This window comes from Orcinus orca, chromosome 4 (genome assembly GCF_937001465.1).
Source record: "Orcinus orca chromosome 4, mOrcOrc1.1, whole genome shotgun sequence".
NCBI lineage: Eukaryota > Metazoa > Chordata > Mammalia > Artiodactyla > Delphinidae > Orcinus > Orcinus orca.
The window spans coordinates 8,560,810-8,577,587 of NC_064562.1; the positions used below are offsets into that span (position 1 = coordinate 8,560,810).

A 16,778-nucleotide genomic window follows, 5' to 3' on the forward strand; every position below is an offset into this window, starting at 1 on the left:
AACAATTATCAAGAGGCTGATTAGTGCAAACAGGTTACAGTTTATTATTTATTAACGGCTAACTGATAACTACACTCAGTTTCATAAGGACTGGACTTCTTCATGGCTAAAGGATTAAGGAATTAAGTTTTGAATTCTCATGAGATTAGACAAACAGGTCAATGGAACAGAAGAGAGAATCCAGAACAAACCTATAAGTTAGCCTTACAAATCAATGAGAAAAACTAGGACAACTGGCTGTGCACATGGGCTGCAAGGGGGAGGAGAGTGTGGGTTTGTACTTCAAAATAACAACAAAAATGAATTCCAACTTCCAACTACGCTAGAGACTTTAGCGCAAAACATAGTTAAAGCTTCAGGAGGAAACTAGGGGATATCTTTATAATCCCCAAGAAAAGACTACTTGAACAAGTAAAACCAAAATTTATAAAGGAAATTAATAATAAAGCTGAGAACAATAAAATTTCAAAACCTCTATAGAATAAACATTGTAATAAAAAAAATTTTTAAAGGGCCATCTGCCAGAAAATATTTTCAATGCATATAAATGATAAAATGTTAGTGCTCACAATGTACAAATTTTAAAAATCCAAACTGAGGGGTAAGAAGAACAAAGTATTTGAAAAACCATTTACAAAAGAGAAGAATTAAGAAGTCCTTATAAATATAAAGAGATGCTCAACAGTACCAATCAGATAAAAGAAAATAAAACATCAACATGTATAAACATGTACATGCAAAAAATAAGAAGTCTGATAATACTCCATACATTGCTGTAGGGCATGTAAACTGCTACAACCATTATGGAGAGAGACTTTGTAATATCTGTGAGGACAGATAGGTCTATGAGGATCTACTGAAAATAGAAACTGCTCTCTCAACACTGTGACCACATTTTCACAATTCTACTACATGTTTAAGTATGTGTAACTAATATATAGAATTACATTTAACTTCTATATAGTATTCAGTTGCATCGAGATAGCATAATTGATGATTTTTAGAATTTTTAAATTAATACAAAGATACTCTCATAAACTCATGTCTCTTTGTGCCCACATGCAAGAGTTTTTCTAGAAATTAAATCGCTGAATACTCCCAGAAACGTAATGTCATACAATTTGTAGGCTATACTAGTAAGATATCCAAGAGATATGATAAAAAGATAAGGCACAGTCCAATACATGTTTAGTAAAAGGTGTATGTTCTAATACAGCTGAGCATAAATATATAGGATATATACGAGCATAAAATGTCTATATTTTGGCTACATCTCAGGAAGAAAGTCAATACATTTGAGTTTGGAGGGAATTAAAGAGGGCCTTTCACTTTTTACTAAGATATTTCCATATTGTTTAAACTTTTTACAACAAGCCTGTTTTACCCTGTAGTTTTATAGCTACAAAACCATTGAAAAAATCCACATTTGTTCTTTTCTTTTGCATTATGTTTATTATCCTACTATGATATAGTAACAATACCCTTGGATATCAGATTGAATGTTTGTTGTCTATGATTCACAAACTAATAATTAAGTAAATAATCCATCTTGCAAATAAAGTTTCCTTCATATTGCTATTATCAAAGTGTTATGCTCTCATCATTGAAAGTTTTAAAAATAAAGAGAAAAAATGAAAAATAAAAGCACTCACTGTAAATTGATACCAATTATGAATACATGCATTAATTAATTCATTTGGAGGTGGTAGTGGTAGTTGTTGCCAACTTTCTTAGTTTCTCATGCAACTAAATCTTTAAATTTCATCCACACCTAAAAAGTACCAAGACAACATAGAGAGTATCTAATACTAGTTTTAATAATGGTATGAACTACTTTTATTAAATACCTACTATTTATTAGGGAATTTCCTTACTACCTTTGATCTTCATAACAACCCTAGTAGGAAGGTACTATTATTCATGGTTTTTTCTGTTTTTTGTTTTTTGCGGTTTTTTTTGCGGTACGCGGGCCTCTCACTGTTGTGGCCTCTCCCGTTGCGGAGCACAGGCTCCGGACGCGCAGGCTCAGCGGCCATGGCTCACGGGCCCAGCCGCTCCGCGGCACGTGGGATCCTCCCGGACCGGGGCACAAACCCGCGTCCCCTGCATCGGCAGGCGGACTCTCAACCACTGCGCCACCAGGGAAGCCCTATTATCCATGTTTTGCAGATAAGGAAGCCAACATTCAAACATGTTAAGCAATTTGATTAGTGTACCTCACTAATGAGTGGGGATTTCAATGACTTAAAGAGTCTGAGCTTTTTCCGACTACCACTGTGTACCATTCCTCTAATAGGGATACTGAGTCTTTCTGTTTAAAACAATTTTCAAATTTTCTTTATATAACAAATATTAACCTAAGTAAAGTATAATAATTTTTCACTCATCGAGGAATAACTAATGTAAAAGTACTGCACGTCTAAAAGCATGGACACTCCTATCACCCACATGGTGAAGTGCACATGATCAAATTACACCACAGCTGCTGAGTAGGACCCCCAATCAGGGCTAAGGGGCTTGTGAGTTCAGAGTGTGTAATCCACACAACTGTTACCACCATAAAAAAAAAAAAAAACCAGAAGGCAAAAAATGTGGAGAAGTCTTTGCTCTTCACAAAAACACATAAAATTTGGCAATATTAAATTGTTCTCTTACTTATTAGAACAAGTTAGGATAACCAACAATTTCCTTAAAACAATTCATTTGAAACAAACATAATTTTGGATCCCAGTAAGAAAAAGCCAAACATATGTTGTCTCTTATACTGTTGAGAGGCACATTATTCAAATAATTTTTGCACTAGATGTATCACCATAGAGGGTAACTTAGCATGAAATAGAAGATTCCTTTCACATCATTTTTTCTCTATGATTAATTTTATCACAAAATATATATATATCATGCAGAAAAGTATTAAAAAAATAACAAACACCCACAAAAAGAACCTTTAAAATTTAACAGAGGTTATCACTTTGACGTTTGCTTCAGGTATTCATTTTTTCCATTCAAGAAGTATTTATTTACATTTTTATTATGAAAATAAATCACACTTATTGAAAAGTTATTTGGAAAATAAAAAGTAGGAACTCAACTAACCATACTCCTATGACTAATACCAATATTTTGAAATACTTCCTTTCATTGTTTAAAGGAAAACAGTTTATTGTAATTAGACTTCAAATACTAAGATCCCTTTAACATGTCCCCAAAATATAGTTTTGGGCTTTTTGGGTTACTGGGCAATATGTGATAAAAAAAAAATTTAACACTTTTTGCATCATTTTTAACAATTTCTGTAAGTTGCCAACTATGGTTCATCCCCAAAACAAAAGTCCATGAAAATAATATCTATTGTCATTGCTTTTAAGACTTGTGTTCTTACTTTTGGTCTACAAAAAGTAGGGGAAGGGATTTTTCTAAGTTTGTTTTTCTGAGCCTAGGGGTGCTTATCCTCCACCATCATAAGGAACAAATCAAAGAGTCCCAGACTTTAGCTTTTATACTTGTTATTCAATATCTTAATAATCTGTCCAATTAATTCCTCCATTTCTGTCTAATTCTCTGGAACAAATCCTTCTTTCATGTTGTACTTGCTAAAGCAATATTTGTATATCCATTTATTTAATAAACTTTTAAAAATGAGACATACAAGATTAAGAGATTTCATAAAAGATTAAGTTTAAAAGTAACATAAAAATAAACCAAGTTATCTCATCAAGAAGAGAGAATAACTAGCAAGAGCTGTTATATATATTATGCTAAATCTTAAAGGGTCATTTCACACTGTGTCTGGAATATAACTTTGGATTCTATTAAGGCAAAATTCCTGAGACATATCAAAGGAAATATGGTTCTAAGTGGAAAATAATTTGTCTCTAGTCCCTTGAATTTTAAATTAGAGAGAAATTAGCAGAACCAGAATCCAAACTTCCAAACTTATGTGGGTACATAGGCAATTTAACTTTATTAAAATCTCAGTGCAGGAAGTGACTTGGGACTGGGTAATTAAATGTGGCCAGGCACCGTGCTGCAGTACATCTGTGTAGATGCCTTCTATGTTACACTGTTAAAAGCAACCGTATGTAAAATTTTTGTTGAAAAGTCTACCTACAGTTCTACCACCCTACAAATCGACAGATAACTAGTAAAGGTACATAAATTTTATAGCTATGTAAAACTACTTAGATACATAGAACTTAAAAAGCCTTTTATACAGTTTTTAAGATCTCATGAGCTAGGACAAATAAATAGAGCAACAAATAAATGAATATCTCACTCCCTTTTTTTTCCAACTTTTTTTAGAAATGCACTAATTTAGAATGATCCGTTTCTACAATTCTCACATTTTTCAAATATTCATAACTTTTACTATTTGTTAATAGTAAATCTATATATAATACATTAATCTATATATAATACAGCGTTCTCCCCAGATGCCTCGCATATTTCTTTTTTGCTACTACAGCCTCTCATTTATTTATGAGGCCCCTCCTTACTGCCATCACACACAAACACAGTTACACACACACATGCACACACACTTCAGTCGTCGACATCTGGAACGTTCTGGGACAGCCCCTCATATGTGGCACATCTCCTCAACCATTTCACACTCCCTCCTTCAGGCTGCCTACGACTCCTTCAAAACTGTCAAACTTCCCCCAACAACAGGGCCCTGAGCACAGTCCATTTGTCCCTCTGTTAGAAGACTCTTTCCTCCTCTAGCTGCCTGATTAACTAGCTCTCACCCTTCTGCTGTCAGCTCAAGTGTCCCCTCCTCAAGAAGGCTTGGCCAGACCCCTCCTATAATAGCTGAACTAAGTCAAACTCCCCTGTAACCGGCTTTCTAATCAGTGTGTACCTGTCCTTCAATGCATTCACTCTCCCATATGTGCAATCTGCTTGTCTGAGTGTTCAATTAATTTCACAAAATAAAACTCTCCAAAGAGGCAGGAATCATGCCACATTTTTCAATCATCATATCACCAGGACCCAGCTGAGTACAGGATGTAGAGTGGATCACCAGTAAATATATATTAAAAGGAAGTAGAAAAGAAGGGAAGGAGGGAAATTAATCATTAAGTCAACAGGTGATCTCATAGTTACTAAAAGAATTATTTAAATGGCCCCATTTGGTGACTTGAAAAATGATGACTTTGTAAATAAAATACCTTTGAGAAATATGTTGTTTTACTTCTTCCTTATCACTTTTCTCGCATTGTAAATGGATGTGGCTTAGGATTTAGTCCTGATTCTTTTTCTTTTTTTTTTTTTTTTGCTTGTTTTTCATTTTCCTCTAAAGAGAAGCTAATTTACCACATACTTCAAGCCAAGCTTCCTTCAAAAGCAGTGGCTGAAATAAAAATTTATGTGCAAATAGTATAAGGTGATATCAGAGAATAAGAAAGAAGCCCCAGGTAAAGTGATACAGGCACAGAATAAAAGCCACTACGGGTGTATGGAGCTGGGTCATGATCATGGCCATCTGAGGTTCCACCCAACCTGGACCTTCTGAGGCCCCATAGAAAGTCTCTCAGAACTGCCCACTTGTCTCACTCTTCCCACTTCTAGGCTGCACTGCACTTCCAGGGGCAGGGGTAAGACATGCTGGTAAATCACAGACCAGAAAAGAAAAGTTCTCAGCACAAGCTTAAGGGGCAAAGTCAACACAACTGAGTCACAGCCTTCTTACAATGTCTGCCACAGTCACAGACAGAATCAGAAGTGAGGCTGAAGGGAGGCCAGGAAGGGCCCAAGAGGCATGTGATATGCCTGTGAGAATCAAAGCTCTGACCTTCAGAGTGTCAGCCCCAAATAGCGAGCCAGCAACTCCACAGTGCCTGCTTTATCGCTCCCACCAAGCATTATTCAGTTTCCTGATGGACCTTAGGACACTGAATAGAAGGCAGAAAAAGAGTTCATTCTGGGCATTCTCCAATTTCCACCTGATTGTGTCCCAAAACTTCAGTGGTTTCTTACATGTTACCTACTAGAATATATAATCACTTAGAAATAGCATTACATATTTTAGTTCACCTTGAGTATCCATCCATCCACAGACAGATTCAATAAAACTTCTAGGCTAATCCATAGAAGTATAGTTAAATTAGGTCATGCTTTAAGTATATTGTTAAAGACATTATTTCTAAAGCAACTGACCATCATTTGCAACATTTCTTCTGGAAGAAATATATTCTGAGTTTCATCGATATACCAATAAGAAAAAACTTGCTATACTATTAACTTGTTAACTCTATTACATGCATATGACAAGCTATCAGTCTGTATCTTTGCTTTCCAGAGTAACAATTTGAAAAACAAAAGACAGTTGTTTCTACAAAGAACGAGGCTCTAGACTTCCCACATTATTCATTCCTTTTATGTAGAATTTATTTGTAAATTAAGATGAGTCCTAAATCATGGGGTGCTTATGTTCAGAAAGGAATGTTATTTTTTATACACACGTGTGTGTGTGTGTGTGTGTGTGTATCACTCCTAAGAGGAAGAAGTTTCGCCAATTTATTGTGTTTACTTACCGTGAATGTACATTTACTACCTATTTGAATCATTGTCTTTCACTGTTGCTAAATTCTATCTCAAAAAGGAAATAGTCAAACTGCTTCCAAATCATATTGTACAAAATGTGACTACAGTATAATTATAATATATAATTAGTAGAATCTGACCTCTTTTTATGACAACACTTTTTTTTTTTTTTTTTTTTTTTTTGCCTTACTTGGGGCTCTCACTGTTGTGGCCTCTCCCGTTGCCGAGCACAGGCTCCGGACGCGCAGGCTCAGCGGCCATGGCTCACGGGCCCAGCCGCTCCGCGGCATGTGGGATCTTCCCGGACCGGGGCACGAACCCCTGTCCCCTGCATCGGCAGGCGGACGCTCAACCACTGCGCCACCAGGGAAGCCCGACAATACTTTTTTAAATCAAATGGGTTTGGAGTTAGCTGTATTGCCTAGGAGCCCATAAGGCTGAGATTACTGAGATTACTAACTCCAGCTTTATCACAAAGTAATGATCTTGCATCTCTACACATCTATTTTGTACTCAGTGAAAAGTGATGACTCACTTCAGCTGAAAGTTAAGGTGGAGTAACTCGCAGTGACCAACATTACCACCTGGAACAACTAGAAAAGCCAGATATAAGAAAAAAATTTGTTAAAAACTATTGAAGAGGGCTTCCCTGGTGGCGCAGCGGTTGAGCGTCCGCCTGCCGATGCAGGGGACACGGGTTCGTGCCCCAGTCCGGGAAGATCCCACATGCCGCGGAGCGGCTGGGCCCGTGAGCCATGGCAGCTGAGCCTGCGCGTCCGGAGCCTGTGCTCCGCAACGGGAGAGGCCACAACAGTGAGAGGCCCCCGTACCGGAAAAAAAAAAAAAAAAAAACTATTGAAGATCTTCTGAAGAAGCCAAGACTAGAGGCTTCAAGACTCCAGATAAAGGAAGCACTGAAGAAGTAAACTGAATTGTTGAGGGTGCTTTTCTCCCCTGGAATGGAGAACAGGGCATTTGTCATTCTAAACACATGGCAAAAGGTTGAGAATATGGGCTTTGCCTGAGCAAAGGACTACTGAGATGGGATAGAGAATCCAGAAGAAATTTTTGCTTTGAGGGTGAAAGATAAAAGATTAGATATAGGACAGGCCAAGATCCCAGTGAGAAACAAATGATGAAGCACCAAACTGGCACATGCCTGGTTTTACCCACATGCTCGTATGATGTTGCATGTATGATTAGAGGCTAAGACAGTAAGAAGAAAGCTTCTGAAAAGAAGAGCAGGATTCTCTAAACACACCTGCCCTGACTGTGTTTAGTATTTGTGAACGCACCCGTGGCAGGCTCTGGATGTCCGTGCCTTGGCAGCTACGTAACCCTGCAGGGGATGAAGTCCATCTGCACTGGAGTTAGCTCTGTCACCCACTGGATTACAATGACTGTCCACCACTCCATTTTATCTGCTTAGCAGAAGAAATGCTGACAACTCTTTAGTCTTGGATGAATTTGTCTGGAGCCTCTACAATTTTTATACACAATTACTAAAATCAAGAGTAAAGAGAGACACTGAAAAGAAGCTCACAGTAATCCAGTTATTGGCATTAGCATAAAAAACTTTAAAGTAATTTTGATTAGCATGGGCAAAGTAACAGGAAAAGATGGAGAAAACAGATAAATTGGTATCCATAGAAAAGAATGAAATACACATTTGAAAACTGGAAAAAAATACAATAATTAGAGTAATAACCCATAGATGAGCCTGAGAGCATAATAGGCATAGTGTAGGTGATGATTAGTAAACTGGAAGAAAAGGTCAAAGAAAAATTTCCAAATAAGCATAGAGAGAAATGAAGAGTGGAAAGTAGTGAAATAAGTATAAGAGCCAGGCTGGGCACAGTGAAACAATGTATTAAACATATAATTGAGATCTCAGAAAAAGAAAAGAGAATGGAGTAGAGTATCAAGAATGCACTACGGGGCTTCCCTGGCGCAGTGGTTAAGAGTCCACCTGCCGATGCAGGGGACACGGTCCGGGAAGATCCCACATGCCGCGGAGCGGCTAGGCCCACGAGCCATGGCCACTGAGCCTGCGCGCCCAGAGCCTGTGCTCTGCAACGGGAGAGGCCACAACAGTGAGAGGCCCGCATACCGCAAAAAAAAAAAAAAAAAAAAGAATGCACTACGAATTTCATTTGATGAGAGACATCAACCCACAAATTCAAGAAGTTCTGCAAACTCCAAGGAAGTTAAACCAAAAGAAAATCATATCCAGGCGCATCATAGTAAAAGTGAAAAAAAAAAAATGAAAATTTTAAAGTCAGCCAGAGACAAAGACCCATTATCTTTAAAGCAACAACAAGATTGAGAGGTCTGATGGAAGCCAGAGTCAAAAGAATAACAAGGTAAAGTGTTGAAAGAAAACAACTGCCAAATAAAAGTTTTATACCCAGCTTAAATATTCTTTAAAAATAAAGGCTGTATAAAAATATTTTCAGACACACACACACAAAAATGAGAGAATTTGTTGCCAGGAAAGTTGCAATAATAAAGATATATAACAGCCTACTTAACAATTTTTATTAAGATTCTAATAAATGAGTTGTCAAGAATGCCACTAATTAAAAATACCAGACGTTTAAAGTAGAAATCACAAACCAAATTCACCTTTATATAAATTTACTTCTTTAACTGAAAATACCTGAAGTTTAAAAGTTAACTAATAAATAATATTTCTTAGATAGTTCTTCCTCTATTTTTAAAGTCACTTTTGCACATTAGCTCATTTACTATACACCACTCCCTGTGAGAAAGGCAGAGCAGATACTATCTTTATTTTATGTAAAATGAAAGTGTTATCCAAGAAGTTCAGAGACTTGTCCTCAATTAGATGACAAAGTCAAAGCTAGAACACATTTCTCTTACCCAGTGCTCAACATTCTTACACTGGGAAGTAGAAAATGGATTAATAATATCAAAGGAGTCCATTAAGTTGCAAAATGTGTCCAATACATAAAAAGGGGATAACTTTAGCTTCTGAGGATTTTTTCTCCATTTTTTAAAAATTTTATTTTTTAAAAACTGCACTGGCAAAATTACCTTACCCCTATAAATGTCATCACACTCCTGAATATTTTCAACAATTCCATATTGTTGGTTTTCACTCTTAAATTATAATTCCAAGAAAAGGCTGAAATGCCAAAACCTTTCAGCCAAAAGGCTTCTACTAAACAACTTCAATATCCAAGGCCTACACAAAAGTTAAAGTCATGATGCTTTGTGAGCCATAAAGCATCCTTAAGCTAGAATTTGAATTACACTACAGAAAATACCATAAAACAAACTTCTGATTAGGTTCAAGATTTAATTTAGCCTCAAGGAAGGTGAAGAGACTTCTACTGTATCACAGAAATCCTACATTACCTGTTCAAATCAGACAATTGAAACAACAAACCAAGAGGCCACCAAATAGTATAGACTTAATCCTCATACATAATCTTTTCTTGGAAATCTTCCAGTCTTCTGACATAGTGGTCCTTTTCCATGACCTTGAAACATCACTGTTGCCTACTCTGGGCAACATACTATAGCTGTGTTTTTGTCTTACAACTTCCTCTTCTTCCTCTCATTTTTCCCAATTCAGAGTCCTTGTGTAACAAAATAGCCAAGATATTTGTGAAATATGTTAAAGAACATTATGAAAATATTACTTCATATATTTTTTAAAATAATTTTGTACTGCCTATCAAATATATTAAACAATATAGATTTCTAAGAGGCTTACACTATCTGAGGACTTTCCTCACATATTCCAGTGTGTGTGTAGTGAAGCATCAGAGCATTTTTACCTGCTTGGATAAATATTTTTGAAATAAGAGATTTCAGACATAAAGTATAACCTGCTGCCTTAATGGACATTTTCATTCACCATATAAAGGGAGTAAAATATCTTATCGTTAAAGGAAATATCATTTGCCCAAAACCATGAGCCAAATACCATATGCCTCCTGCTTATCTCTGCTGGCTGACTGTCAGATCAGGATTATATATTTTACATAAACGTACATTATCATGTCCGGTGCACATCATCACATGAGCACATCAGTAAACAGTACGTTCACTGGGCTAGTTTCAAAGAGATTTTGGTATTACTATATTTAAGGAGAACAGCCAGTATGAACAACAGGCTCTCTAAGAACCTTCATGTAAGGCTCCTTAAGCTTTACTACAAAGAGATGAGCACAACAAAGTTACAAAGAGAGAAAACTTTTGAAGAAACTGGTGGAGCCCTTTCTGATACGAAGTCAGGAAACAAATAATGAAGTAAAAATTATTTCTGAATCACGGGAGAAAATGTTGCTTCCAAACCCTGTTCTGGATAAAGATAGGCTCTCTTTGGTTATATCACGGGTCTGCCAACAGAACACAACACAATCAAACATTTAATTACATCCTCCCCAGAAAGAGACAGCAGCATGTAAAAGCCACAATGAGCAAAACTGATGTGACATCCTCTGAGACCCATCTTTGTTCCACGGCTTATATTTAGTAAAACCTCCCTCTATGATCTCACCTAGCTCCTTTTTCACTTCCACCCCATTTCTTACTCCAACAATTTTCTATCAAGTCTGTTCTGAAAAGACCTCAAGTTTATCACAAGAGCTTGCACTGATCAAAAAAATTCACTTTGATGCTTCCGTTCTGGAAAAGTTTACTTAGGAATGCCTGTCTTTAAAGGAAAAGAAATATTCTAAAGGAAAACCAGCAAATCTTTTTTAATAAAAAGGCAATAAAATGACCCTCCGAATTATGACTGTGATTACTTCCTTATACCCTCGTACTATGTTAGATGCTGGAATATCGAATTCGTATACCAAGAATCTCGTTAATACTCCGAGATAATTTATTATACACTAAATTCATGAATATGAAATAGCTCTCAAAATTTTAAATATCTTACATGGCAATGACAGTAGATGAAACTCCAAAACAAAGTAACTGAACCCCAAAGTGGCAAACTTTCACTTTCTTTCACCTTTTCCACCAAGTGTTTCTTGGAAATAAAATGACTTTAAAATCAAATATTCCAATAGGTTTCGCTACTTCTCTACGATCTGGAAATTGGACTCTCCCCAAACAGAAGAAATTCACGGGTAAAAGGTGCGTGGTACCCCCAGGCAGCGAGGAGGCGTGGGTGTGGGCACCGTGGCTTCCAGCTCTCAGAGGCAGCCCAACTCTAAACGAAAGGACGTCAGCAGGTTCCCACTCTTTCCTCGGTCAGCCCACAAAGCTCTGTAACAGAACAGATTCCGACCCCAAAAATATTTAGCAAGCGGACCTCTTCCGCCACTACTGAATAACAAAAGGGATTGCCAGGAAGACGTAGATCTCCCTAACTACATACTGGACGTGCCTCTAACTGCATCCACCTGTCACAAACAATCCTCAGGAAGAGCGCTTCGGAAACCAGAAAACAAAGCGCGAGGGAGTCCCGCTAAGTTTGCCCTTTCACTCGTATCACCTGGGCACAGAACTTGGGCGTCTTTCTGTCTCCACCTGTCACTTCACTTCCTGGAGCTTAAGAAGCTCGCTCTGCACCTGGACAACTGCGACACTCACCCTCGGGCGCAAGACCCTGCTGAGGTCTCAGTCCCGCCGGCGGCAAGAACACGACGGCATCCCCGCCAGGCGGGCGATGCCGGGACGCGATCCCCCTCAACAGAGTCCGAGAGCCCGCGCAGGGCTGAGCGCCCCGGCGCTCACCCGAAACAAAGGCTGCGCTCGGCGGCCCGCGGCGCGCGCCCTCCCCGGGAACCGGCGTCTGAGCCCCTCAAGCCCGCACTCGAGCTTCACGAGGGACTGGCATCGATTCCGCGCTGCCCGAGGGGCGCGGTCAGGCACTAGCAAGAAGCCGGTGTCAGTGGCTGCCGCGCACCGGGGGGCCCACCAGAAAGGGCCGGCGCACAGGGCGAGCGCCGGCGGACGGGCGGGGGCGACCGCCCAGGCAGCCGCCGAGGAGGCGGGTCCTAGCAGCCCCGCGGACGCCGACCCGGACCCACCGGGCACGGGCACCTGCTGCCTGCACTCCCGGGCGGGCGCCGCGCCGAGCCCCGCTCGGGTCGGAGACCCAGGCTTCCGGGACGGCGGGCTGAGGGGCTGCGAGCTCGCACCGGCGCTGCCTGGAGGGTCTTCGCGGTCACTCACCGGCGGAGGGAGAAGCCGCTCAGGCGGCCGCCCGGCTGCGCGGAGCCCGCCTCCCAGGGCGCAGGCATCCTCCCATCCTTTGTCAGCAGCGGGCGGAGCGCTCCTCTCCGGCTGGCGGACGGCCGGCCGGCGGCAGGCAACCGTCTCAGGCTCCGCTTCCCAGCCTCTCCCCTCCTCTCCCCCTCCCCTCCTCCGTCCCCCCGGCGGAGCCGGCACTCACTCGCTCCCATGATGTCATCCGGCGGAAATCTGCCATGCTCAAAGACTGGATAAGCCGGCGCGCACGCGGGGACGCAGCGCGGGCGGAGGCGGCACGGAGCCCGAGGCGCATCCGGAGCCCTCCCGGCAGGGCCGCGGGAGTCAAGGGCAGTACGGGGAGGGGTCTGCCGCGCGGCGGCTCTGAGGGTGAGTGCGGACAGGGCGAGGGTGGGTGGAGCCCAGGAGGAGGAGTTCGGTCGCCGCTGCGAAGATTCCTATCTCGGTGCTTGGACTGACGGCAGATGCGTAGGGTGAGGAGAAAGTTTTTTGGCTTCTCAGCAGCTCATGCGCCCTAGCACGCGGACGGACACCTATGTTGCGGTCCGGTGAATGACCAGAATCCCCGGGACACCGGAGCCCCAACCTCAGCGAGAGAGTTTAGGTTGTCTGGCCGGCGGCAGCCTCAGCGACGAGCCGCTGAAAGGATGAAGAAAGGCGTGTCCTGTTTATGGGTGAAAGAATCTGAAACAAAGCATTGGGAAACTAGGGGGGCGCGATGACCCAGGAAACTAACACGGAAAAACCTCGGCTCCCTAGAGAGAAGCTAATGGCAGAGATTCACCCGCGGTCTTAGTTTGTTGCTCCTTTCCTCCCCACCACTGTTGGGCACTCTTGAGGTGACTTCCTCTGGCCTCACCCAGGGACTGCCCTAGCTGGTAAAACCATTTAAGTCACAAGAGGTTCATTAAGAGCCATAAAGGATGTAATATCAATTCTTTTTACCTAACATTCTTTATAAAATCAATAAATGTTTTATTAGAGTGAGCAAACTACTTTTGACGATTTCCCTGTATTAAGGGACACACACACACGCGCGCGCGCGCCAGCCAGAACTGAGACCCAGCCCTACATCAATCTAGGGCAGCTTCATGTTAAAAACTCTGGCTGTACAGAGAACAGGGTCTGACAAGTGAGAGTTTGTGCTCTTATTAATCAGCACTTCAGGGAGTCTATCGAGACCCTCAAGATTATCCACCACTCTCACCCCTGGAAGAAACCAAGGTTGCAGAGGAGACCACCAACAGCCAGTGCCAGTGAGGCAGACTGTCCTGAGACATGGGACTCTGCCTGCGGGTTCATCCACCATCATCCTTTAGAAGGAGAGACTAGGAACAGCATTTATTGTAAATATGGGTACAATGAGGAAGTCCTTAATCTTTGTAAATACAAGGCGGAGGACTCAATAGAATAACAACCTGAAGGCTATGTGCTGTATTCAACAGCTGTTGTTATGAATTATGAAATTGTGAAATTCACTGGGACTTTCCTTAAGAAAAGTTAATACCCTGTTTGAAAGCAAGATCAGAAATTATTTTTTTAAAAATATATCAAAAAGGCCATGAAGTACGTAGTTTGCAAATAATGCAGGAAATCTATAAGTGTTAACTTGCATTTATTTATTTTCAAGTTAAAATATTTTGGGTATCTTTTATATATATATATTAGAAATATGTATTTTAACATCCTCGTTAACAACTCTTACTTTTTTTAGATTAAAATAAACTTGTAAGGATAATGGCATTCTTTCCTTCAAATCAAAGAACAAAAGGACGTATAAAATGCACAAACAACTTTTAGAAACAAGTATTTTTAAATAGCAAAATAATGAAGATTTTTAAAATTCAGGGCAACTAGGAAATAAACTAGATAGAAAAAACTAAGAGAGGTAAGAATTTGGTAATGTAAGCAATGACCGTCTTGGAGAATAGAAGAACGATCTAATTGCTTGAAAGAAGGTAATTAGAACTGCTAATGATGCTGTTCTAAGTATATCAGAAGGTCAAGTTGTAAACCTTCCTTCCTAGATTGCTTCTCTGATCCCCATCTGTCTTCATTGCCTCAGTTTATCTTGACGTTCTTCAGCGTTCTCTGGGCTAAGACACAAGTGTAGAGACAAGAAGGTCATAGGGGGACTTAGCAGATCTGGGAAACTGAGACAAATAACCAAAATGATCAGAAAATGTGTCCCTCAACTTTTATTTTTTTATCACTGCTCTAAAGGGTTAAAGCAAAACCTCTATCTCTTACTTTAAGAAAAATGAAATGCATTCATATGTGTTCATTTATTTGGTCCTATGGGAAAGTCTCCAGTTATATAATTCTGGCCTTCTTTGAGAATTAAAATGACTGTGCTGTGGTCTTCGCTCTGGCCCTTGATCTTAGCAAAGTGAACTGACTATATCTCTACTAGAACTTTTTCTCTGTGTGTTAACCTACCAAGATCCTTGCCTCTGTGACTGACATTTCCCACTTCTAAACATGCTTTTTTCTTTACTTATAATTTTTTAAGTCATGCTGTTTGAATATTTTAAGATATTTTTATCCAAATGGATGGCTATAAATAACTAAGATAAAACATCCAATTGTTACCTTGAAAAAAGTATCACAATTCTTAGAAAAAAATTACATCTGAAGTCATATCTTATAAACCTTACATTAGAATTTCATTTAAATGGTGAATATATTAAACGTTGAAACTGAAGATTCAGAGGGGAAATATTAACTTTGCCTCAATTATTGATGCTTGGCTGCACTATTTTCATATTGATACATGAGTCTCTTCACAAAAACAATGACTGTTCAGGGGAGAAATAAACACATTTTAGAATTTTCCCTTGTGGATTTCCTGAAATGTAAAATTTTTACACTCTGGTTTTATCCTAATTAATAGACTCATTAATAGCTAGTGACATTTTGAAACAAGCTTTCATAGATACGAATTTGTTAATGCATAATAAGCAAAACTAATATTATTAAGCCCTTATTATATGTCAAATTCTGTGCTAAATGCTTACATGCATATGCCCCTTTGATCGTTAAAATTGCCCCATGACATGAATGTCTTATTAGCCTCTCTTGAAGATGAGGAAACAGATACCTAACGGGGTTACAAAAGTTGTCCAGGCAACTAAACCAGTAACTAGTCAAAGTTAAGATTTTATTATATCAGCCTAAACACATAAAGCCTGCCCTCATAATGGTACACTAGCAACTTTTAGATAATTCTTCCTCTGAAAAAGTAAAAGCATGATGATTTTCTATATACGTATCCTATTTAGTGAGGTGGACAATATACCTTTGTGAACTTTGCCATCAGTTACTAAATCCATCACAAAATTTATTTCCATTATCCCTGTTAATGAAATGCTTCCAAAGTTATTTAAAAGAAAAGGAATCTCAGGATACCAAATACGTTTTAGTTTCTAATGTATCCTTAAAGAGTTTCAGACAGAAAGCAAGGTGCAGTGATTTTATACTTGGAGACAGATCACTGTGAAATGAAATAAAAAAGAAAAAAAAACATTAACAATTTAAACAAAGACAGAGACTACCTCAGCAACTATCTTCTCTATATAGTTAGTCCACTAGTGGATCTGAGAAGGCAAACTGCGTCACCCACCCAAACAAAGGCTTCCCTCCCTACTGTGGATATTAACAAGGAAAATAGATCATTTTACACATTGTATCTCAAAGGACCCATACGTTTTTTATCATAGAAAATAATATTCCCTGGGCACAGATGTATAACCAAGCTTCTTTAAATATAAAGTTTTAGTATACAGATTTTTTCCAAAATCCTGTTTTATCTCACCTTTTTGATAATTGGTCATGTTCAGCAACTCTGCTAACAAGGATTATTTGAATGGATTTGTGGAAAGGTTAAAAGGTACACATCACAGGGCTCCCCTGGTGGCGAAGTGGTTGGGAGTCCGCCTGCCGATGCAGGGGACGTGGGTTCGTGCCCCGGTCCGGGAAGATGCCACATGCCGCGGAGCGGCTGGGCCCGTGAGCCATGGCCGCTGAGCCTGCGC

General features: G+C 39.8%; 1 protein-coding gene across 3 annotated transcripts in view; it reads right to left on the reverse strand.

Moving 5' to 3' along the window:
* Positions 1–12,847, reverse strand: part of MARCHF1 (membrane associated ring-CH-type finger 1) — an 835,479-nt gene extending 822,632 nt beyond the window's left edge. For all 3 annotated transcript variants that reach the window (XM_049709031.1, XM_049709032.1, XM_049709030.1), the window contains exon 1: positions 12,709–12,847. The gene's annotated coding sequence lies outside the window, so the exon portion shown is untranslated. The remainder of the gene's footprint in view (positions 1–12,708) is intronic.
* Positions 12,848–16,778: the final 3,931 nt, after the last annotated feature.